We start from the raw sequence: 25,383 nt of genomic DNA, 5'->3' as shown, positions 1-25,383 counted from the left end.
CGCTTCTAGAGGTCTCATTCTGGCTCTGAACAGATCCATTTGAGGATCACTTGAAAGCTACAGACGCTCTTTCCAGAAATTGCATGGATGTACCAACACTTGGTGGGTTCCTTCAGACTTCATAATGTCCCCCCTCGTTTAGAACGGTACTTGCCCTGCTTGCCCAGGGCGAATTGGCCTGCCGATGGGATAGAGGGAGGAAGGCATGCTTTTTGTCCTTAGTAGTGCGTGGATTGATGAGGGAGACATATCTTGTCCTGATCTGATGGGGGAGGCAGTCAGTACTCTCTAGGAGTTCCTGGACCGGTATTCATGGAATGAAGAGAAATAAACAATCACAGAATGACCTAAACTCACTGGGGGCTGAGAAAGGTCCAGAGCTTGGGTGGTAGGGCTGGGACATAGACGAGCATCATCTGGGAGGACTTCCTGGAGAAGGGGTTGAGGCCGCTTCAAAGTGAGGTAAGAGGTAGGGAAGTTGAAAGGAAGTGATGGGACAACAGTGCACTGATTTACAGGGTTCACCTTTAGGAACATCTGCTCGTTTTCTCCCCTGACAAAGGAAAACAGTTTCAAACATAAATCCAGCGATGGCTTGGATGGATTTTTTCCACCCCTCCCTCTCCCCGATCGCAGGGCCCGAGGGTGTAGGAAATGTGTTGTCTTGTGTTTATCACAGCCAAGCAGAGCTTGGGGTGACAGGCCTGACAGCCTGGTCATGTGGAGGTGATATACAGAGCTTTGGGAGAGGGCCCCAGAGAGGAGGCTTGGCATTTGTCCTTCAAACACAAAGTCAAGCTTGCTATTTATTTATTTATTTATTTGCTGCATGGGGATAGCTTGCTCGTCACTCTGCTGGGGCATGAAGCAGACACTGGGAGAGGGGACGCTGGCGGCCTGCTCACCTGGGCGTCCCCATGAAGAAGACTATGGCCCCCGTGGTGGGTGAGGCCTTGCTGGCTGAGCACACGGTGACGGTGACCCTGCTCTCCTGTTTTCTTCCCCCAGGACTATTCCATGGCTTCTTTAAGGTTCCTCTAAGTCTGGAATCTGTGCTGTAATCGTAGACTCTGTGGTCGATGCTAGGGTCTTTGATTTAGGATTGGGACAATCCAGAACTATGTCCTAAATCAGGAAGTTTGTGACTTTTTTTTTTTTTTTAAATGGGTTACAAGTTCTGTAGGATTCTTTCACTCTGTGGTGATGAGAAAGGATCCATTTCTTTCTCATGTTCCGGAGTCCCCTCCAGGAGAAAGGAAAGAGAAGCCTGGGCTGAAGATCTGCGGTTGGGAAGGAGAAAAACCCAACTGTACCAAATTCTTCTTTCATATCCTCGGGATAGAGGGAACCCCAGAGTAAAGCCTGCACCCACTTTCTTCTTGATTCTGAAATCCCTAATTCTTCTATCACTAGACCCATTTTTCCTTTGTAACATAACAAGTGACAACTCCCCTCTGGTTCCTGAGAATGTCTGGTCCCTCACTCTCTACCCTGGTCCCCACTGTTGGGACTGCTTACAGATCTCGGTGCTCTATGCTTGCTTTTGAGCTCCTCAAAACCAGGGTCCTGGGGAGCACGGTGAGGGGGCCTTGCAAGGATCACTCACCTCGTTGTTAGAAAGTCCACTCCTTGCTATAGTGTCGTTCTTCTCTTATTAGTGCTATGAAGCAATTACCTCCAAAATCCTTTATTTAGAAAAACCATCGTTTGAATATCTGGGGGGCAATAACTATAGGGGGCAGGAAAAGCCAGGTTATGCTGTGGTTACAGTAGCCTGCAGATCCTAATGGCATAATCCAGACACGGCTGACCTCTTACCTTTGCAGGGTCCACTGGGCATGTCCTCCGAGTGGCAATTTGACGATCTGGCCTTCTTGGCCACAACACCGGAGAGGCCCCGGGAGCAGTGACATCCTACTGGTCGGCGTTCTGTCCCGGAGGCCACAGACGTCTTTCTGCCTGTGGCCTCTTGGCAGGTGTGGACCCGGCCATGATCCCCAGACTGACTAGTCCAGCACTCCTGTCCCTTGTGCTCTTCCATGACCCGGTCCTGTGGGGCAGCTCGGGAGGGCAGGTGGAGGCCCGGGAGCTCACTGGGGCCACGCGGCTCAGGGTCCCAGGGCCCGGTCCTGGCCGGCCTCTGTCCTCTGACTCCATCCATCCAGGGCATGATGGTCAATTAGTCAGCATGTGCCATTATGCCGCCTTAACAACTACTTTAGATGCAGCCAACACGGACGTTGTGTGGCAGCGGCGATGGACGGCCGCAGTTGTAATTAGCAGTGAAATCGTGGAAGGACAAATGGGAGGCTTTTATAGTCAAGCAAACCTCAGAATCGAAATAACTCTGCTAATTGTGCTTCGGGTGCTTATTAACATGACTTGAGACAGCAAATAATGCCCCCCACCTGCAAGTTTCTCTCTCCGTCTTCGGGGCTGAGAATTAAGAGTGAAGCTCTTTTTTTTGTTTTAAAAAAAAATTTTTTTAACGTTTTATTTACTTATTTATTTATTTTTTCAACGTTTATTTATTTTTGGGACAGAGAGAGACAGAGCATGAACGGGGGAGGGGTAGAGAGAGAGGGAGACACAGAATCGGAAACAGGCTCCAGGCTCTGAGCCATCAGCCCAGAGCCCGACGCGGGGCTTGAACTCCCGGACCGCGAGATCGTGACCTGGCTGAAGTCGGACGCTTAACTGACTGCGCCACCCAGGCGCCCCTTATTTATTTTTGAGACAGGGAGAGACAGAGCACGAATGGGGGAGGGTCAGAGAGAGGGAGACACAGAATCTGAAACAGGCTCCAGGCTCTGAGCTGTCATCACAGAGCCCGATGCGGGGCTCAAACTCACTGACCGCGAGATCACGACCTGAACTAAAGTCGGCCGCTTAACCGACTGAGCCACCCAGCGCCCCAAGAGTAAAGCTCTTACTGATGGACCACCTACTACGTGCCGGGCACCACTCTGTTTTACATGTGTCACCTCATTCGATTCACAGGAAACCGAGGCACTGGACAGCGGGGGGTTCTTGCCCGAGGCCCTGCAGTGGGTGATGCAAGTGGTCTGGCTTCCGTGCTCTTAACCACTGCGCCTCAAGAACAAAGCGGCTTCTTTCTGTGAGGCGGGGCTTCTCTGTGTCTTGGAGATCCGAGGAGATGTGGAGAGAATTCTGCGGGTCTGTGAACTTGGAGGCAAAAAATTCACGTCTTTATTTTCACTAACTTCTTACCGCAGTGGAGTATTTCCTTTTATTATGAATGCAGGGACCAGACTACAGTAAGTAGAATTAGCAGTGCTTGCAGTCTGTCACCAATAGAAATCACAGGCATTTTCTTTTTTCTTTTCTTTTTTTGATTTTTTAAAAATGTTTATTTTTGAGAGACAGAGAGACAGAGCATGAGTGGGGGAGGGGCAGGGAGAGAGCGAGACACAGAATCCGAAGCAGGCTCCAGGCTCTGAGCTGTCAGCACAGAGCCCGACGCGGGGCTCGAACCCACGAACTGTGAGATCATGACCTGAGCCGAAGTTGGATGCTTAACCTGCTGAGCCACCCAGACACCCCAAATCTTTATTTTTGAGAGAGAGAGAGAGAGAGAGAGAGAGACAGGATGCAAGCAGGGGAGGAACAGAGAGAGAGGGAGACACAGAATCTGAAGCAGGGTCCAGGCTCTGAGCTGGCAGCATAGAGCCCAACGCTGGGGCTTGAACTCACGAACTACAAGATCATGACCTGTGCCAAAGTTGGATGCTTCACCGTGAGCCACCCAGGTGCCCTTACTAAATATTTTTTGAAAGATTTCGTTTTTAAGCAACCTCTACACCCAACGTGGGGCTCGAACTCATAACCCCAAGATTAAGAGTCGCATGGTCTTGTGACTGAGTCAGCCGGGTCCCCCTCCATATTACAGTTGTTTTAATATCTTGAAAAGCAATGTTTGCTCGGCACTACTTTCCGCCGCTAGATCTTGTCATTTAATGCATTGTTAAAGAGACACATATATTACTATGAACACACATATATTTATTTGTTCATTTAAAATTTTTATTGAAGAGTAGTTGACATACAATATTATATTAGTTTCAGATGTATAATATAGTGATTCAACATCTCTATATATTAAGGAGTGATCACAAGAAATCTAGCTACCACCTGTCACCATACAAAGTTGCTATATATTATTAACTATATTCCCTACGTTGTATGCTGTATCCCCAGAGCACACACATATTTAAAAAAATCTTTTTATAATAACTACTTTACTATCATTGGTTCCCTTTGCAATTCTATGTACTTTACTTTATGTTTTTAAAGGCGGCCTCCCCTAGGCTTCACCAGACGGCCAGAGGCATCCGGAGCACAAAGAAGGTCAGGAACGCCCCCTGAGAGGGTCTCTCTGAGCCTCATGCACTTGCCCTAGAAACCATTTCATCTGGAAGTGAGTAGGATCCTGGTTGATGCTCTTCCTACTTTATGTGGAGCTACCAGCAATTCCTCGAATGGGCCAAGTTCTCTCTCTTTTCCACGCCTTTGTGCAAACTGTTCCCCTTGCCTGATCACCGCACCATCAGCCCCAGCACTTCACCTGCCTCCTTGGGTTCACTCCCATCAGCAGGGAGGCCTCCTTTCTCCTCCAGGCTGGGGTAGGTGGGCCAACCTGTGCTTCCCCAGGTCGTATTGATCACATTAGATCGGCTTAGACAGCGTTCACGATGATGGAGCACTTTGGAGAGGCAGGCTTCTGGGACACCGAGGCGCTGGTCGGAGCCTTGGTTCTGGGATACCTGGGCTGCTACTCTGCTTTCTCCTCTGGATGACTGTGTGGCCCTATTAGTGCTGGATTAGCTTTAAAAATAATCCACGGTGACTGTGAATTTCCTGAAGTATGAGTACAAAGACTGTCAGGGTCAGGTGTCTGGATGGCGCTGTCACCCTCAGGCACAGAAGGGTAGTGATGTCGCCAGGGTGAGAGGACCTTATTTCTCTAGTAGCCCTGCGACTCTTGGGACCCCAGGAGCCAGGGTCATGCAGAGCCCTGCTGCACCTGCTTCTACTCTGGGTGAAGGTTCATGTTCCTCACAGTGTGTGTCAATGACCCCTTCCTGCCAGCTCACTGCAGACACCCCCTGCTGCCGTGGCTGTGGGTACTTTCTGAGCAGGTTGCGTGAAAGAATGCCTTTAATCCTCGTAAGCCCCTTGGCGGTAGGCACTGTTGTCTTGATGGTACGTCTGAGGAAACTGAGGCACAGAGAGGCTCCGTGCCTCATCTGAGGTCACGCAGTGGTAGAGCCAGGAGCAAGTTCCCCATGCTCTGATTCCGCAGCCAGAGCTCCAGACACAAGACCTGTTGCAGCGTGTGTGAGACACGCTACAGAAAGTCTTGTATAACTCAGAAACTTGCATAATTTAAGACAATTCCTGACATGTTGGTAGGTGTTTCTGTTTATCAGCTGAAGTGGCATTGCCGTGTGGTGAGCATGCAAACACAGTTTACGATTTACTGGGCCTGCCAGCTTCAACATTCTTCATGCCTAAAAAATATTTGGGCTACACATTCGTGGACATTTTGCATATGAAGGGAGACTATTAATGTCTTTATCACGGTGTCAAACCCACATATACAAAATCTCATAAAGCACGAAGATACTATACTGCTGAGTAATTGGATTTTAATCCGTCGAGGGAGCCTGGGCTGTGAGCTGCTCCAGAGAAGGCACCTCTTTTTGCCTGTGTGTCCCTGTGCTGAGCACAGTGCCAGCAGGTGCCCCGCAAAGGGTCGTTAAGTGAGCACAGTCTAATTCAAAGCCATCCAGCGCAGCTGGTTGTGATTTCTTTTTGGGAGGGGAGCCACCTTTAAATAAGGTTGTACTTCCTGGTAGTTTTGTTCATCCTGGATTTACTACCTCCTTCTTTTCCATTCTTAAAAAGTGGAGGAGAAAGTTATTAGTAACTGATAATGAACAGGGACGGGGACAGACCACCCGAGGATGAGTCGCAGGTGAGCACAGCATCCTGAAGAACAAGGCTTGCATATCTGAGGGCGTGGGCGTGGTTTATGTATCGGTCTGGGGGTCTACAGCGATGGAAAACCAATTCTGCATAACTTAGCAAAAGGGGGCTCCTGGAGCCGAATGAGGTGAGAAGCCTAGTCTTGGGGACAGCAGGAACCCAGGGGCTGCGACGAGGAGGAAGTAGGGAGAGGACACAGTGCAGGCCAGTCTGTTCCAGACATTCCACCAGAGGTGACCCTTGACCCCGGCACACACAGCTGGAGGTTTCCTAACAGGGAGTTTGGGTGCTAGAGGGATGGGGATGTGGGTGCTGGCGTGACAATGGGGACATGTGGCCACCACTTGCACCTCCAAATAATCAGGGTGGAGGGAACGATGAAGGTTGTCTAATCCGTCCTTGTGTCACAGATGAGGGAACTGAGTCTTTGGTTCCATTTCCAGTTGGTGACAGAAGCAGGACCAGAGCCCTCCTGGGTGCTCTGCGCAGAGAGGGGGCAGAAATGTGTTAACACCGTAAAGACCTTCAAAGCACCATTAGTCTTGGGGCGCCTGGGTGGCTCAGTGGGCTAAGTGTCTGACTCTTGATTTCAGCTCAGGTCATGATCTCATGGTTTGTGAGTTCGAGCCCCACATCGGGCTCTGTGCTGATGGTGTAGAGCCTGTTTGGGATTCTTCTCCCTCTCTCCATGCCCCTACCCTGCTTGCTCTCTAAATAAATAAATAATAAATAAATAAATAAATATATATATAAAACAAAGCACTATCAGTCTTTATCATGATGGGTCAAAGGCCCTCTTGCCAATAGGTCCTGATGGGGCCTCCCTCCCTCTCACCCCAGTTCTCTCAACCCAGAGAATGAAGGGTCTGGGGTGGCCCTGGCAAGTACAGGGACAGACTCCTGATCAACTCTAGTGGGGAAGATGGCACCATCACATCTAGGTGTGTGTGTGGCAAGCAGGGTATAATAACCTCAGTGGCCCTCAGCCAAGCCTACCCCTGCCATGTTTCCAGGTGAGCAAGAATTAAGATGGGAGGAAGGCCCCAAAGGGCAAAATAAGAGGGAAGAACATCCCAGAAAGATATAAACTGTAAATTCACGTGGGAGGGCATTTTTATGTCCCCTTGTGTGCTACTTGCTATAAACATATGAATCCCAGATAACTTTTGCTACCAGAAGAATACAACCACCGTCCATTCTTGCCAATTTATTGGGCTTTATCCTGGGTGGGGATAGGGGAAGGGCAGAGAAACTAAGATTAATTGAACATCTACTATGTGCCAGATCTTAGATAATCTCATTTAATCCAATATTTGTACCAGTCCCATGAAACAGTTATAATTACCTTATTTTATTTTATTTTATTTTATTTTATTTTGAGAGAGAGAGAAAGGGTGAGGGAGTAGCAGAGGGAGAGGGAAAGAGAGATTTTTTAAAAAATAAAGTTTGTTTTTAAAAGTGCAAAATTAGAAGGTCATTTTAAAAGCCCACCCCAGGATATACTGGTTAACTCCAGCTACTTTTCTCCTTACAAACTATAATCCCTTTTAAACATCCTGTCTAATCTGTCTGCTGTGAGACCATAGGGTGGCAAAGGTTGGAGAGAAAGAATCTTAAGCAGACTCCGCATTCAGTGCAGAGCCCAAAGCAGGGCTCGATCTCATGACCGTGAGATCATGACCTGAGCTGAAATCAAGAGTTGGACGCTTAACCGACTGAGCCACCCAGGCGGCCCGTAATTACCTCATTTTATAGGTGAGGAAGCCAAGGCTCAGGCAAACCCCCCAACTGAGAAGGCTAGAGTCCAGGGCTGGCAGAGTGACCCCCAACTTTTGTGATTCTCCTGTGGGTGTGTGTATTAGTTAGGGTTCTCCAGAGAAACAGGACCAACAGAATATATTTGTCATATTTTATTGATTGATTAGTAAGAAATTGGCTCGTGTGATTATGGAGGTTAAGAAGTCACAAGGTCTGTAGTCAGTGAGCTGGACGCAGGAGAGACAGTTACGTAGTTCTAGTCCAGGTCCAGAGACCTGAGAGCCAAGGAGAGCTGATATTGTAAGTTCCAGTCTGAAAACTGCCAGGCTCAAGACCCAAGGAGAGCTGATATTTTGAGTCTGAAGTCCAGAAGAGACCGATATCCCAGCCCAATCAGTCAGGTAGGAGGGATTCCCTGTCACTCAACCTTTTTGTTCTATTCTGGGCTTCAGCTGATTGCACGAGGCCCACCCATGTTAGGGAGGACGATCTGCTTTACTCAGTCTACCGATTCAAGTGTGAGTCTCATCCAGAAACACCCTCACAGACACACGGAATGATGTGTGACTGGATGTCTGGGAACCATGTGGCCCAGTGAGGCAGTGAGGGTGACACACAAAATTACCCATCGCAGTGTGACACCGGGGACGGTTAGGGGAGGGGCCTTGGAAGCCATTTTATTTCTTCTTTGCAGAGAAGGTTTTGAGAGGGATTAGACTAGGGGCAGGGGCGGGGTGGGGGGGTCGCTCAGCCCTTCTCTCTGCCCTTGCAGAGGAGGAAACTTAAGCATTCCCAGCACACAGCTAGACCAACGCCACAGGTGGAAGCCAGACAATCCTTCTTGCGGATCAGCCCTCCGGGGGTTGAGTTCTTACAGCCAGGAACATCAGCCAAGGTTCCCAGAGAGGAAGGAGCCAGCGGGGGACCCGTCGTTTCTTATCCTGGGACTGAACCAAGCCTGCAACCCTTGTCTCTATCACCTTGGCAATACTATCACAGGCCCAGTGCTTGGACTGGGAGCTGAGCCTGACTGGTTCCTGGCACAGAGACTGCAGGAATGCCTTCTCTCCTCCGCCCCTGTAAGAACCTGCACGTAGCCTCCAGAATAAAGACTACATTTCCCAGTTACCCTTGTAAGTAGGTGTGGCCATATGAGCAACTTAGGGTCAATGCACTTGAAACAGAAAATGGTGTGTGTAACTTCCAGGAAATGTCCTTAAAGGGAGGGGTGCCCCTCTCTCCCTCAGCTTCTTTCTTGCCGGCTGCCATACGGGTGTAATGACTAGCACTGGAGCAGCCACAATGGGCCATGAGGTTGACGTAGGAGAGAGGCTGTGAAGCAGCAAGGCGGATGGAGCTTAAGTCTCCGACACTGAAGGCACCATAACAGCCCCGGACCCCCACCTGGAAAGTGACGGCTAAGCTGGATCTTGAGTTTTAGATAGTCCCTCCCTTGCTGTGGGACCTGGGGCAGTGGTTCAGCCTCTCTGGACCTCTGTTGGTTATTGATAGTGATAACTGCACACGGTGTGACCTCCCATGCGGGGGCGGGGGGGCGGCGGGGGGGGTCAGGTGTGAGTGGCAGTAGGGAGATCTCACCTCCAGGGGGGCAGAACATGGAGAGGCCTGGGGCTTTGTTCCGTGTCAGCTGTTTGGGAAGAAGGTGGTGTAGTGAAAGGGGAGGCATCCTGGGACAGGGTCACCTCTTGGTTTTGCACTTCCAGTGACCTTGGGCATGTTGCTCTCTGTGAACCATACTGTCCTCGTCTGTAAATTAGAGACAGTGATACCTACTCCACAGATGGGGCGAGGATCAGAGACAGCGTGTGTAAAGAGCCTGTGCTCTGTGGGAGGCAGGCGCTCTGTGAATGGCAGCTAGGACTTTCACCGCTGCTCTGCGGGTCCAGAGGCTTAGATTTTTGGGTGCGTGGCGATCACGGGCTTAACTCTCTGGACCTGTTCACTCACATGTGAAATAGGGAAAGAGGTGGTGATTGGATTGCACGAACTCTGAGGGTTCCTTTCCGGCCTGGGTAGTTGATCTGGTCCCCCGCGGCACCCCCCCCCCCCGCCCACATTTTACAGGTAGTAAAACTGAGGCTTCATGCGGCGGAGACGACTTTCTCTGCTCCCCTTCCGGTGTGGGGTGACTGTGTGGATGCAGCTGCCTCCCAGGACCACCATGCCCAGTCTGCTTCTCACAGACGGAATGTGGGCAGAAGGAATGCGCGGTGCTTCTGGGCCACGATGGCTAACATGTGGGTGCACCCTCTCCTTCCTCTCTTCCCCATCTGCCAGCTGAAATCCTAGGCCCAGGTCAGCCTTGGTCAGGGGGCATAGTGCTTGGTCCCCTTCCCCAACCAGGGCTGCTTTGGCCTTTGTGTGAACAAGGCATCGCATTTCTGAGATTTCGGGGTTCACCCGTTACAGCAGCTAGCGTTGCTATTAACTAATGCACTCAAGTGGTAGAGTGGTCCAGAGTCTATGCCTTCTCTCTGATTCTTGGTGACATCCCATTTGAAAGACTAGTCTTAGTCTTCTCAATGAGTCTGCCGGTTCCTTGAGAGCCAGAACCGTGGCTTACGTTCCTGCAGGCTTACGACACCCAGCACCCACCCATTGCCTGTCCCCCACTGGGCATCTACAGGGCACCTACCTGAGTCCCACCAGGCTGCGAGCGGACCCCACAGATCAGGTGCTGCATCCCTCCCACATTGCTGGAGGCCCCAGGGTGTGGGAACCCCCAAACAATGGGCAAGGGAACAGCTAAACTCTCAGAAGAGGGGAGCCTGAGTAGGGCAGGAGCCAAGGCCAGGCGGGTCTGGGAGAGGCATCCGTGTGCAACGGGGGCTTTGCTACTTTGTGGAATTGAGGATGGATGTCTGGCCTGGGGCCGAAGCCCTGATCTGAGTCTAGCTCTGCCCCCAACTTGTATGTGACCTGCGGAAGTCCAAGGTCACCAGAGAGCTGGTGACGGGAGCGGAGACCAGAACCCAGGCTCCCCTCCAGCCACGGATGGGTTCTTTCCTGAAAACACTGCCCCCCTCACTCTCTCTTCCCTCGAAGCCTGGGCATCCCTGATTAGGATGCTAATGGAGGGAGAGGTGAGGAACTGAGGGAGCTGGGGACTGGGGAGCCAGTGGCTAATTAAAGGCTCCATGTCAAAGAAGAATGCCAAGTAGGTAATTTCCATGCCATTTGAATAATGGGAAAACGTTTACCATTTCTCCAGTTTGCTTGCTGAAGAGAGAGGGGAAGAAGGAAGGAGGGGAGAAGATTGTGTCTGGAGGGCCTCTCCATGCTCCTGGGGAGGGTGGGGGGGTACAGGGGGCAGAGTTGCTGCAGGCAGGGGGAGGGAGGTAGGGGGAGGGAGGCAGGGGGAGGGAGGCAGGGGGAGGGAGGCAGGGGGAGGGAGGCAGGGAGCAGGAGGGGGATAATATTCTGCCTTTTTCCAGAAGGTCCTGTGAAGTTCCTGAAACCGGGCCAGGGGAGAGGGCAGCCATGCAGCGTGGTGGTGATGTCAGGTCCCGGTGGAGTTTAGGAGAGCCCTCCTCATGGGCGCACCGTACTTTATAGTTTACATCATTCGTCTCACTGGATCGGCTTGATAGACGATCAGTAAGCCAGGAAGGGGTGATGGTGATGATGATGGTGATGATTCCCAATTTTTTTTGTTTTTTGAGACAGAGCGCAAGCTTGGGAGGGGCAGAGAGAGAGAAAGAGAGAGAGAGAGAGAGAGAGAGAGAGAGAGAGAGAGAGAATTGTAAGCAGGCTCCATGCTCAGTGCAGAGTCCGACCCAGGGCTTGATCCCATGACCCTGGGATCATGACCTGAGCTGAAATCAAGAGTCGGACACTTAACCGACTGAGCCACCCAGGCGCTCTGTGATGATTCCTATTTTAGAGATAAATAACCAAGCCCCGGAGAGCAAGAGTGAATTGCTTAAGGCCACATTTGTGCATTTGTTCATTCATTAATTCAACAAAACAGTTTCTTGGGGAAAGAGTGCCATGTGACAAACGCCGTGGATGAAGAAGCCATGGCCCCGGTGATGTGAAAGCGTACCCCACCAGGTGCTGTGGGTGCCAGGCGGCAGAGGGACTGAGCCTGCTTGCTTGAGGCAGTTGGGTGCTCCCTAGGGGGCTGGCCTTTATGCTGAGGTGTCACGCGGGAGCTTGCCAAGTGACTGAAGGGAAGAGCATAATCCAGATTGAGGGAACAGCGTATGCCAAGGTGTAGAGTCCCAGGAGGGCTTTTCTTGTCTAGGGAATGGTGAAGGGCCCCGTGTGAGAGGGCCATAGGGCTCGTAGGGCAGGGTGGGGGTGGGAATGTGGCTGGGGTGCTTGGTGGGAGAAGAATGAGCCCATAGAAGCAGGTCCTGGACAGATTGTGGAGGGCCTGTATGCTAAGCCATGAGGATTTTATCTTCAGGCTACAGGGCCCTAGGGAGTGGCTGACCGGGTGCTGGTGTCATAAGGCCAAAGCTACTGCTGACTCTTTGCTGGAAGCCAACCCTAAGAACCTGGTTTCCCAGCGCAGCCCGCCCAGCTCAGGCCCCTGCGGTCCCTCAAGTCAGGGGGCCGATGAGCAGAAAGCCAAGCCAGGGGGTGGAGGGTCCCTGCTGCTCTGACCTCCTCCTTCTTGTAGCTGTCAACCTGCTGATGTAACACATTACCCCAAATCTCAGTGGCTTAAAACAGCAGCCAATGTTTATTGTCTCTCACGGTTTCTGTGGATTAGACTTTTGGCAATAGCCTAGCTGGGAGCCTCTGGCTCTGAGTTTCTCATGAAGTTACGGTCAAGATGTGGGCCCGGGGCCACAGTCATCCGAGGGCTGGACTGGGGCCGGAGAGTCTGCCCCAGGATGCCCCATTCCCAGACGGCTCCCTCGCAGGCCTGGCCAGTTTGTGCTGGTGTGGCCAGGGAGCCTCAGTTCACCGCTACGTGGACCTCTCCAGGGTTGCTTGAGGTCCCCACCACATGGTGGCTGGCTGTCCCCAGGGTGAGAAAGAGAGACCTAGGTGGAAGTGGCAGTGTCTTCAGCGACCTAGCCTCGAGGTCTCATGCCCTCGTTCCGCCACGGCCCCTTGGTTACACAGTGTGGGAGAGGATGACACCAAGGCATGAGCCAGGAGGCCAGGCTCACTGGCAGCCATCTTGGAGGCTGCACAGCACTCCCTCCTGCAGGGGAGAGCAGACAGCAGCTCCCGCAGCAGCGCGAAGAAAGCCGGGCTGGTGAGATAAGGGGGCTTCCCTGGAGAAGGAGGGCACGCCTTGCCTGGCGCTGCCTCCAACTTACTGTATGACCCTGAGCGGTTTCCCAAGCTCTCCAGGCCTCCGTTTGCCATCTCTGTGGCGTGGGAAGAACTCGTCGGCTCGGCAGGGCTGGGAAGGCACGGAGGATCCAGCTTCCGAGGGACGGATGAGAATTGCAGACCGTGGAGTCTTGTCTCTTCTCATCCTTAATCCCGTTTCTTCACACAGTCGGATAACCAGTTTTCCCAGAAGTCTCTGCAGCAAGCCATTTGCATAACCCCCAAATAAGCACCATTCCTTCCTTTAAGCTGAAAATCTCTAGCTGGCTTTTGTGCATTTGAACCAGCGTGGTTTAACTTTCCTCTTCCAAAGGCCACATCACTCCCCGAGTGGCTTGGAACAGAGGCAGGACCCCATATCAGCTCTGCTCCCTTCCCCCGTGTTACCCCAAGCCTTGTGTGGCCAATGCCCAGGGGTCAGGCCAGGCCAGGCCGAGCTCTCTTCTCCTCTCCTCCTCAGCTATCCTTTGTAATGAGGGGTGAGGGCTTGGTGGTGAGGGCCTCAGGATGCCAGAGCCAGAAGGGACCTTGGGGACATCTCATGTAACCCTCCATTTTACAGATAAGACAGTCACACAGCAAGTAAAGAGCAACACTGGGCCAAGAATCAGGCTTCTGGACTCCTTTGCAGAGCTCTTTCTGGTCTCACCACTCGGCGTGCACAGGAGGTACTCTATGGTTATTCTAGATGGGCCCTGGGCCACCTCTCTCTAAGAGAGGCAGGGCGGGTGCCAGGGCAGGCAGAGCAGGGACAGGGCAAGGAGCAAGCGTGCCATCTGTGGACCAGTCAGACCCACCCTTAATGGGCACATGGAGGGGGGAATAGTCAAGAGAAGAATAAGAAGTGGGCCAAATCTTTGATGACTCATGTTCCATGGAGGAACAACAGAGCAGGAAATAATCAGAAAGCTAACGCAGCACGACCTAGACTCCATGTACTTGGAGGTTGGCTTAAATCTGAGAAGCTCACACGAAGGGGAGGGGTGAGTCGAGTTTCCAGTCCATGGAGTCCAGAAATGGACCAGCCAGGAAGAGGCCAAAAGGCACGGAGGGACTCAGTGGGCCACCAGCTGCTCTCCTTCCTCGCTACAGACAGACGCCCCTTGTGCTCACAGCAGTGGGAGTGCCATGGTTCTCTCTGGCTTTGAGTGTCTGTTAGGGCCAGGCATGTTGTCCCTTTGTGTTTAGTTGATTGTTCCTGGTGTGGGAGAATTTCTGTCTTCATTTTATGGCCAAGGAGCCGGAGGACCAGAGAGGGCAGACACTTGCCTAAGCTTGCACAGCCAGTTTGTGGCAGAGATGGGTTTGGAAGCTGGGCTTAGGCGACACCAAGGTCTAGGTGCTTTTCTTTCCGTGGTGCAGGCAGGAGGGATCCCACCCTCCACCCTCTAGCTCTGCAGTTGTAGGCCTTGCCAAGGCCCTCAAGGAGCTGGTAACGAGCGGGGACCCCCGGGGAGCTAGATTTGCCACCTGCACACGGCCGGGTTAAAGAGGAGCCCTGACACTAATCGGGGAGCAAGAGCCCCAGCATCTTTATTTCTCATCTCTGCTTCTTGGCCCAACAAAAGGCCTTTGCCTTGGTTGGCCTGGTGACAGCATCATGTGATGCTCTCCTGCTCCTTCAGCCTGGCTCCTTCTCAGGCCTTTTAGGGCTCCCCACGACTCCCCACTACTGTTTCATACGCAGTCACAGACAGGAAACATGGGGGACCACCCAGCCAGCTACCAACCAGCTGTGTTCTCTTGAACAAGTTGCTTACTCTCTCTGGGTCTCAGTTTTTCCATCTGCAAAATGGGGGTAGATGTTGGAGCAGACGTTTGCTAAGTTTCTCTGGTGACTTCCTTCCTTCCCATCTTGATGAGGGAGGTCAGTGGGACATTAAAGTCAGGGCCGCTTCTGAACTCAGGCTGCAGAGATGGGGGATGGATGTCCCCAGGCAGAGGCATCTTTATCCAATCACGTGATTGCTAGAGAGTGATGTTATTTGCACTTTCTTTTAATGTCAAAATGCTCTGACATACCCATCCTAATTTGTCCCTCCCTCTCCCACTGCCTCTCACCCCCTGTTTTCTGCCTCCCGCCCCATGTCAGCCCCAGCCCTGCATTGCTGGGTTGTGGCGGCTGCAGCCCCTGCCTGCCTTTACAGTGTGACCCAGCTGGGCAGCACCCACATTGTGCCTGGAACTGTGCAGTTTGATCCTCGTGTTCAGCTCAGAGAGGTCAAGCAACCTGTCCAAACTTCCAGAGTGAAATGGCTGAGTCGGCATTTAACCCCTGACTGCCTGACTCTGGGACTGTGCTTTCCTCGCTGCTCCTCAATGTGAGGTCCCTACGCCAGGGGTGGGGGGCATCACTGGGAGCTTGTTAGAGGTCAGGCCCCATAGCAGACCTGCTGAATCAGGATCTGCACTTTATCAGGATCCCCAGGAGGTTGTGTGCACAGTAAAGGTAGAGAGAAGCGCTGCTCTAGAACTCTGCCTGCCACCCTGGCTTCTTGGTTCCGGAGCCACCTGATGCCTTCTGGAGGCAAAATTACATGATAGCAGAGCCAGAAAGGCCCCCAGATGTCTTCAATGCTGGTGGTTTCACCAACTGTGCTCTTTGGAGCACCGGGGTTCCCAGAGGTGGCTTTGTGGCTTCTCTGCTGTGGGGTAGGTGCCCAGCAGGCAGGACTCCGGAACTCCCAGGCTCACTTGACCGCTTACCCTTGAATTAGGTTTATAAACTCATGGATGGGGCACCTGGATGGCTCAGTTGGTTAAGCGTCCGACTCTTGTCTTCGGCTCAGGTCATAGTCTCATGGTCTCAGATCGAGCCCGGCGTTGTTGGGCTCTGTGCTGACAGCACAGAGACTGCTTGGGATTCTCTCTCTCCCTCTCTCTCTCTGCCCCTCTCCTACTTGTGCGTGCGCGTGCTCTCTCTCTCAAAATAAACAAGCTTAAAAAAAAAACCCCTCCTGGAACACAATTTCATTGGATTGGGGTAGGAGTGTTAGGGTCTATTGGCTAAAAAAATTTTTTTTAAAACATTCTTTATTCCATCCTTCTATTTTATAAGTGAGGAAATTGTTACTCAGAGAGATGGAGGGACCTGCCCAAAATCACACAGAATCTGAGACCAGGTTCCAGCTACACCAGTTAGGATTGTTTTTGACTGCAAGTAGCGGCAAAAGTGACTAAGAGAGACTTATGCAAGTAAAGATTTACAACAAGAAGGTCAGGCATAGACCGCTGAGGACTGGTACCATGTTCAGCCCAATGATGCATCAGTGGCCCAGGCTCTTCCAGTTTTCCATTTTGCCTGCCCTCCTTCCTGCCACAAGCCCTCTGCCTGGGGCTTTTATCCTCATGGCAGAGAATGGTTGCTATTGCTCCAGACCTTGCATCCATGTTCCAGGTGGGAAGAAGATGGATAGAGGAGTGAGCAGAGGGTATTCTTCTAGTTAATTTTGCTTTTTTTTTTTTTTCATCCAGGGAAGGATGCTCTCCCCTGAGGCTCCTATTTGTTTTAGGCTGGGACTGGGTTACATGGCCACCCCTAGCTAGAAGAGAGCCAGGAGTAGGGGAGAGGAGAACGGGCTTAGGTCAAACCATCTGATGGTGAATGCCTCCCTATCTAGGGATCCTGTCCTGGTATCCTGAGATTCTTCAGGGCCCAGAATTGCAGCCTTTGGGATGGAATGGGATATGTTTGAATCAGAGAGGCTTGTGCTCAAGCCTTGGGGCTTGACTCCCCCCCCCCACCAAAATGGTCCTTTATGGGAACCATTTGATGTGGGGACTAGAGCTCTGCTAAACAAAGACATACGTTCTTGGGGGCTTAGGGGCAGAGGGATTGGGTTAGAGGGAAAACCACAAGGGCTAATTCTAATTCTCTGACTATCTCTACAGCTCACAGTCCCTAATGAAAACATGTGTAAGAAACCCGCAGGGTTAATTTTGCCGAAAAAAATTCCAATAAAGCCCCATTAGATTTTCACGTTAAATTAATGTAATGGATGCTTAAAAGCCATGCTAATTAGGCTTTGTTATTAACAGGAATGTCAGGTGGATGGGATCTGGCCCAGAGCTTACATTTTTTCCTGGCCACCTATGGGAGATGGATTTGTCAGTGGTCGGGAGGCACCACACCATCTGGCCCCAACAACCCAGCTCCCGCTCATGCCTTGGAAAGTCTTTAGTCATTTAAATTCATTTGCCCGGAACTGGAATATTTGCTTCACCAAGATGACAGGCAACAAACTCTGTTTTATGTTGGTTTTTATTTTTATTTTTTGGGACATTTCCAAATTTTCCCTTCTAGGGACTGTCCTAATGTTTCTGCTAGGGACATGGCTCTGATGGGTTCTTCCCTTGCTCAGAAATCTTTGATAGCTCCCTATTATTGTCTATCTGATAAGTCCAGAGCTCTGACTTGGCATTCAAAGCCTTCTGGGATTTAGCCCTAATTCACCTTTCTGCCCCTCCCCATTCCTCTCCATATGTACTAAGGGAAGGCTCCTCGCTGAACTTGGCCCTCCCAGTTCCCCTTGACTTTGGCTATAATCCCCAAACCCCATCATCTCAGCCTTCCAACATTTGTGTTATTCTTTCCATTTTACAGATGGCAAAACTGACCCTGATCACTCAGATTCCCTTTATGTAAGACCCCGGGCACGTTTTGGGTGATCAAATAAATCCTGTCTCTTCCTTTTCTCCCTTTCCCTCAACCTGTCTGCTGGGCCAGGTAGGACATCTTTAGGGTGGCTACCTGTCCTGCCCCAGGGCTTGGGACTTGGGAATTCCAAATGCCACATGGCATTTGGGAAGAGACTCTGTTTCCGGAAGGAGAAATGCACAAAGCCAGGATGAACAAGAGAAGGGAAGGCCTGGCCCCTGTTCCTCCTATCATCCCAGGCTGTCTGGGCCCAGGTTATATGCTCCACACTAGAGGCAGTTTGCATATCATAGGGAGACCCTGACCCCAACCCCAGGCTCATCTGCGTGTTTATAGGGGACAAAACCTATACTGTTTGCCTCTAGGCAGCCTGAACTGGGACACCAGCTGTTGAGAGGAGCTGGCTGTGAGACACCTGCCCAGCATCTGGGGCACTGGGGCCTATGGGAAGTTGCAGTCAGAGGTAGGCTGGGGGGACCCTCTTCCCTGTGGGAAGCTGAGCTCGAGCCCAGCCACATAGGGGCAGAAAGGGTCCCAGGGTCTCTTTGCAACTGTCCTATCCCTGCATCATAGTCCACGCCTGCCTCTGAAGGCTCAAGGACGTAAACCTCATCTCCAGGGCCACCAGTCTCTCTAGATCTGAACTAGGACAAGAGAGAGGTCATTTAAACCTCTTCTTTCTCTGTACTTTGAGATCTCTCATGTCTACGTCCAACCCATGGGGGTTGGCCATTCCCCTTTGGGGGCGAGTTGGATTTTCCCTTTCGAGTCACCACCAGGTTTGGGGTGAATCGCATGGTGTCTGATAGGAGAACTACAGGGGAGACTTTGGTACGGGGATGAGTCTCACACAACTAGGAGCGGCAGGAAGGGAGAAGGTTGGGGTCTTGGGAGCCTCATCAATCACCCAGATGCCTGTTTGTTGAGCCCCAGGCACTCAGAGAGCAAGGAGGAAGGGACAAAAGAGCGGCGCAGTCTCCAGGAGGGAGCTTGAGAAGCTTAATACTTTAGAAATTGCTCAGAGGCTTTTTGAGGAAAATCCAGCCGTGATAGGGATGTGACAGCACAGGAAAGCAAATGGGGCTCCTCTGGGCCCAAACCACAACCAGAGGAATTGCTGGAGATTGAAATGTTTATTTCCATCCAGGCAACGAAGGAAAGTCAAAGGCCAGCAGACAGTGTGCATGTGCGCGTGCATGTGTGTGTGTGTGTGTGTGTGTGTGCATGCGCGTGTGCATTTGTGCTCGCACACACACGCGTAGTTAATGCAAGGCCTCCCACTGCAGAACAAATTGTCCGACTGACCCCAGGCGGGAGGGAACATAACTCCCCTCTCTTGCACACTGGAGATTTCCCCAAGACGGAGCCTGTCAGCAAAACATTGCCTGAAATGCAAACCTATACTGGCCCTCAGTAGATGGCCTGACTCCCGTGTACCATCAGTGGAGATGACGAGAGGAAAGAGGCCCAGGCTTTCCCCGGTTGACTCCGCATATTGTCCCCTCCCCTACATAACTCTTCTTTCTTAACGAAGGCCATGTGGCCTTGTGGAATTTGCCCCTGAGCTTTTGTATGACAGGTGGCACCAGGATGGGACCCACCTTGCCTGACACCCTTCTCGAGGAACCTTCTTGAAACGCCTGGGTAATCTCTCCGCCTCAAAAATCTTGCCCAGATGGCAGGATGGAAGTCCTGGCAGAGACACGTGAACCCAGATGCCCAGGGTCTCAAAGAAATGAAGAGGGGGCCGTGGAGGGGGAAAGGGAGACGTGGGGGTGGGAAAAGAATGCTGGGAATCTGGAAGCAGAGGGTATGAACTTCTGGCCTGTGCAGGGATGGGGGGCAGAAAGAGACTCCATGCACCAGGGCATGCCTTGCCCGGCCCAGGCCACCTGCACTGCCATTTCCATCCTGGCACTTGGCACAATCTGGAGTACCTCTCAGAAAGGGTGGCCTCTTGGTCCAGCCTGCTGCCTGGGGCCACTCGGGCCTCTACTTCTTGGTGCACAGCTTGTGGCTTGTGGGGTCATTGAACAGGAAGGTGAGAGAAACAGAGCTGAGGAGGCAGCACTGCAGGGGGATGCCCACGAAACCTTGGCCTTTCTGGGCTGGGATGTGGGAAAGGGGAAGAGAGGACCAAAGGCCAAAGGGTCTCTGGAGGGATCTGTGCCTCCACTCGGGGTTAATTAGAGGCCAGGCCACTGGGGAGATGAACCCTTCCCCTGGCTCTCTCTGCTCCCTGAGGCAAGAAGACACAGCAGGGCACTGAAAAGATCGATGAGGAAGGTAGACTGTGTCTGTTTCCTAGACCTCGGGGGTTAGGACTGTCCATATGAGCCATAGCATAAGAATTCTAAAGTTTCCATCCGTTGCCTTCCCAACAGCCACCCCGCTGCCCACTTTTTCCTCACTATCAGAACTCAGATACCAGCAGCCATGCTTTTAGGGGAGGCTGGGACCCTCCCCACCCCAGGAGTGAATCCTGACTACGCCGAGCCAAATGTGACAATCCCATTTCCTTGGCTGGTGATGTTTGCACATGGACATGCCATGCAGTTCTGGCCAGTGACAACTAAGGGGGAGACTCCTGGTGGAGAAGGGGTGCCTTCTGGGAAAAGCTTTTTGAGATCTGGAAAACTGACTTGCCAAAGAAGCAGCTACCCCTGCCCACCACCTGTGGATATTTTTTGACGAGGATGTGATGCCTGGAGCTTTGGCAGCCACATTAAGATCATGAGGGAAGTGGTTAAGATGCTGAGGAACAAATAGAAAGGGAGGAAGATTCTGGTTTCTGATGGTATCCCTGGACTCAGCTGAATTAACCAAATGTGGGATCACCTTACCTCCGAATTTCTTAGTATAAGGAATTATGAACCTTTTATTTTTAAAACTATTCATAATTGAGCTTTCTATTCGTTGTTGCAGAAAGCAGCCAACCTCATCACATTTCTGAGGTCAAGATGAAATAATTCAGATTCTCTGCTGTGAATCTCTCCTTGGGGACAGTGAAGGTGTCTCTGAGCACACTGGAAACTTAGCTCAGCTGGAACTGCCTCCTTCCCTTCCAGGCAAAAGTTGAAGAGTCTGGGTTTGGGAACCAGAAAACAGAAAACCTGGGTTCAAATCCCACACCTTCATGCAGGTACTGTGTGACCTTAGGTTAATTATTTAAACCAGGGGTGGGCAAAATTTTTCTGTAAAGGGCCAGAAAGTAATTGTTTAGGCTTGGTGGGTCATACAGTCACTATTGGAACATTGTTGGAACTATTTCACTCTTGTTTTAGTCTGAAAGCAAATCGTGGATAGCATGCAACTAAATGGATATGGCTGCGTTCCAATAAAACTTTATTTACAAGAACAAGCAGCACGCTGGATTTGGCCTGCAGGCCATGGTAAATCAACTTAAATTCTCAGACTCTTAGCTTCCTCAGTAGGAAAACGAGGCTCATTTCTGTTTTCCTCATGGGGCAAATCTGGGCGTCAAATGAGTTGACTTAAAATGATCACTACATAAATAAAAGGTACATGTGGGCCCCCTTTCCTATGAGAATCAAAGTGCTGGCCCTCAAGAATGGCGAAGCACTTGACTACCACCTCCTATAGCTGTGTGACTTTGGGAAGTACCTTAACTTCTCTGGGCATCACTTTCCTACCTTAAGACCGACTTCATACACGGTTGCAAGGGTTAAGTGACTACTGTGTGTAAAGGACGGCACGGATTGAGTACGCAAGGAACAGTAGTAAGTGTTATTAATGAGTAAAGCCCCTCTTTTCTGACCTGGCAGATCCCATTCTTTCTCATCCTACCTATATCCTGACATTCGGTAAATATTGCTTTCCTCCCATGGATGTCAGAGCCCCTGGGGGCCTGCACACCGCCCCGCCTGCCGTGCACTCTCTCTCCCTCCACCACCCACCCATTGCCCTCCCCACCACACCCGCTTCCCCATTTAACAGAACGAGTAATTAACAATGTTAATTCTAATCTCATTTGCTAATGAAGGCATTCTAATTGCACCATAATTGGCAGCGGCTGCAGCAGAAAAAACACAAAATAAACCCTGCGTGGGTAATTCGGTTTAACTTCTTTATAATTACCTTGCAGGCTGGGACCGGGTGGTTTTGAGTGGGATGGGGAGGTTGGGGGATTAAGAGAGAGGGGGGCAAAGACCCAAGGGTGGGAGAAAAGGGGTGAACGGAGCACTTCTCTTGTCCCGCTCTCCTGCTTATCCCCAGACCTCTGACATAAACTTCCTTCTCGACTCCTATTTTCTCCTTGGGCGAGTCCTGGCAGACGTCTTCTGCAGGCTGACTACAGGATACTCCCGGGCATGGACTTACTCGCCCTCCAATATCTTCATCAGCCCGCCCTTCCCCAGTCTGGCCTCTGTGAGACCAGAATGCAGGCCCCAGATCTTTCCACCCTGAACTCACAGCTCTGACCTGATATTCCAGACAGACCCAATTGTCGGCGCGGCTTCTGTACAGGCTGTGTCCTCCGATTAGGAACGCCACCCCCACGTTCCCCTTCACCCCCTGGACAACCCTGTGAAGGAAAGGCTAACCTGCTCTCCTTTACTTAGTGCAAACCTGCACTGTAACACACATCCCATTATTTCACACAGGCCTGTTTACTGTTGACAGCCTTCCTTTGTCACTAGATTGTGTCATTTTATGTATGGACCCCTCCCCCTCCCTGCCCCCTGCCTGTGCCTGACCCAGAACAGGTGCTTGGTTCTACTTTTGTAGAGTGCTTGCATGAGATGTAGGTGGCCGTGGAGAACGTTCTGGAGGCATGTGGCAAGGACCTGGGTTCTAGTCTTGGCTGTCTACATACAAAGGCATTTCTCTGTAGAGTGAAAGACTCATACTCTATAATCTCTCCTTCTCCACCTGTTCTCAAAGTCAAGGACTTCTTGAACTGTCCTGCTTGAAATGCTTTCTCCCTTCCTAAATAAATAAATAAATAAGTAAGTATTAAAAGTCAGCCAACAGGGGAGTCATATCCATTCCAGGCCATCTTTGTCACTGGAAGTGAAGTTTCTGCCTAAACTTCTCGTGCAGCCTTCTCTATTTCCACCAGGCAACCTCACTCTGATGTTGATGGTTCTGAAGAAGGAAACGTCTTCTCTGAACCCTGATATAACGTCTTCTGCATCTCATCCGACTCAGCCTTACCTTGATAGCTTCCCCTGCCCAGTTTTGGAAGAAACGAGGGCCCAAGGTATTTGTTCGGCGGCGTATACTTAACAACCATTCCCATAGCAACCAGCTGTGATTCAGACTGAGCGGGGAACTGCTTTCCTTTAAGAGAGATGGTGGGAGAGGAAATCTAGCATTTCTGGCCAAAAGAGAGCGCTTCCGAAGGAGGTCCCTTCTTCTGAGCCTGGAGTCCCCACGCACTGTATCAAAGGCGGGCATCCGCGCTTAGGGTGTTCATCCGTGGTCTCTCGGTTTCATTGTTTCATTGGAGACATCCCTCGTGGAGACCTCTGTCCTGCTCTCCTGTTCCCCTGCAATCCCGGGGGTTCTTTGCCACCACCTGGAAATCTCCTTGGCTTCTCCTCTGTCTGGGTATCGTGTCTCCTGGTTCCCACGCCTCCATTTTTTCTTGGTTTATGCTCTTATTTTGGTGTAGCATGGGAGATAAAATTTCCGAGACTGCCTTTGAGAAATTTAATGCCATGCAGCTTCCTGATCTTTTTTATGTAACCAGACGTTTTCCCTTTCCCCTCCGGTGGCTTTAATAGCTTCAACCTCAGTGTTTTGAAATTTCCCAACGAAGTGCTTTGGCATCAGGGGCCCATGAATCTGGAAACTCATATCCTTCAATGCTAAGATATTTGCTTATGTTACTTCTGTGATCATTGCCTTACCTCTGATTTCTCTCTCTTTTTGGATTGCCTATTAGTTAGATGCTGGGTCTCCTGAACTGATCTTCTGAAATTTTTAATCATTTTTCTCCTTTTTTATTCTTTTTGTTGTTGTTCTCAGAGATTTCCTCAGTGTTATTCACTCACCCTCCAGTGGAATTCTCTCTCTCTCTTTTTGATTCCCAAAGTTCTTCTTATTTCCTGAGTGTTCTTTTATTTATTTTTGTGTTTTAATAGGAAACTGTTCTTTTTTCAAGCGTGCCATATCTTCTCTTATACAGGGACGACTGTAAGGTTTTAAGAGATCCTGCTTCTTCCTAAATTGCTTCCTTTTGATTGGAGCCCCTTTCTCCCACTGTTTTTCTTCTCCATCTTTTGTACTGGATGCCCTGGCTTCCTGGAAGCCCCGCATGCATGGGGCTGTTCTGTTCCGTCAGAGAGGTGTTCTCCAAGCTCCAGCCTGGGTGGTGGGAGCTGGGCTGACAGTGCTCAGGAAATTGAGTGGGAGTGGGAAGCGAGTAGATCTTTACTTAATACGTGTTTTCTGTCATCACCTTGCCCCCAGTGAGGACGGGTGTTCTGGAATTTAAAGCCCTTCAGATCCCATCACTCTTCTCTCTTATGAGGGAGAGTGGGGATTGTGTCTGGAGGGTCTGATGACTTTGTAATGCTGAGTTTCAGTCACTGTGTCCATTTAAATATTATGCATTCATTCATTCATTCATTCATTTTGAGAGAGAGACAACATGAGCAGGGGAGGGGCAGAGCGTGAGAAGCAGGGAGAGACAGAGAATCCCAAGCAGGCTCCGCACCACCAGCACAGAGCCCCATGCGGGGCTTGAACTCACGAAACTGTGAGATCATGACCTGAGCTAAAACCAAGGGTCAAGACACTTACTCCACTGAGCCACCCAGGCACCCCTCCATGACTCCATTTTTAGCCTGACCTGAGCCCTGCTTTCAGAAGCGGCTGGTCTTCCCCATACTTGAGACTTTCTAGGCTTCTGCACTAGGAACCAGCCAGGTCCTGGGCTGCCCCACAGCCAATGCAGGCTTCAGCCTTGTCTGACCTCCCGAGTCAGCTGTTATTCGCCTATCTGCTCCCCGGTCTCGGCAATTTTGTTGGTGTTGCTTCCTCTTCTTTTTTCCTGGTCTTGTTTACATCTTAACGAAATCCCTTAGTCGTTTTTGTGGTGTGTTGGGAGGAAGTAAGGAAAAGAGTGACTCTTGTGTGCACAGCACTTCAGCGTTTACGCAGCCCATCCACATCCATTCTCTCATTTTTTATATGTCTTTTTTTAATGCTTATTTATTTATTTATTTTTATTAAAAAAATTTTTTTTAACGTTTATTTATTTTTGAGACAGAGAGAGACAGAGCATGAACGGGGGAGGGTCAGAGAAAGGGAGACACAGAATCTGAAACAGGCTCCAGGCTCCGAGCTATCAGCACAGAGCCCGACGCGGGGCTCGAACCCACATACCTCGAGATCGTGACCTGAGCCGACGTCGGACGCTTAACCGACTGAGCCACCCAGGCGCCCCTATTTATTTATTTTTGAGACAGAGAGAGAGAGAGAGAGAGGGAATCCCAAGCAGGCTCCACTGTCAGTGCAGAGCCTGACACGGGGCTTGAACTCACAAACTATGAGATCGTGACCCGGGCTGAAACCAAGAGTCGGACGCTTAACTGACTGAGCCACCCAGGTGCCTCCATTCTCTCATTTTATCTGCCAAGAGCCCAGTGGACCCGGCAGGGAGGGAATTTTTC

Source organism: Prionailurus bengalensis, chromosome E1 (assembly GCF_016509475.1).
Source record: "Prionailurus bengalensis isolate Pbe53 chromosome E1, Fcat_Pben_1.1_paternal_pri, whole genome shotgun sequence".
NCBI lineage: Eukaryota > Metazoa > Chordata > Mammalia > Carnivora > Felidae > Prionailurus > Prionailurus bengalensis.
This window is presented reverse-complemented; position numbering follows the sequence as displayed.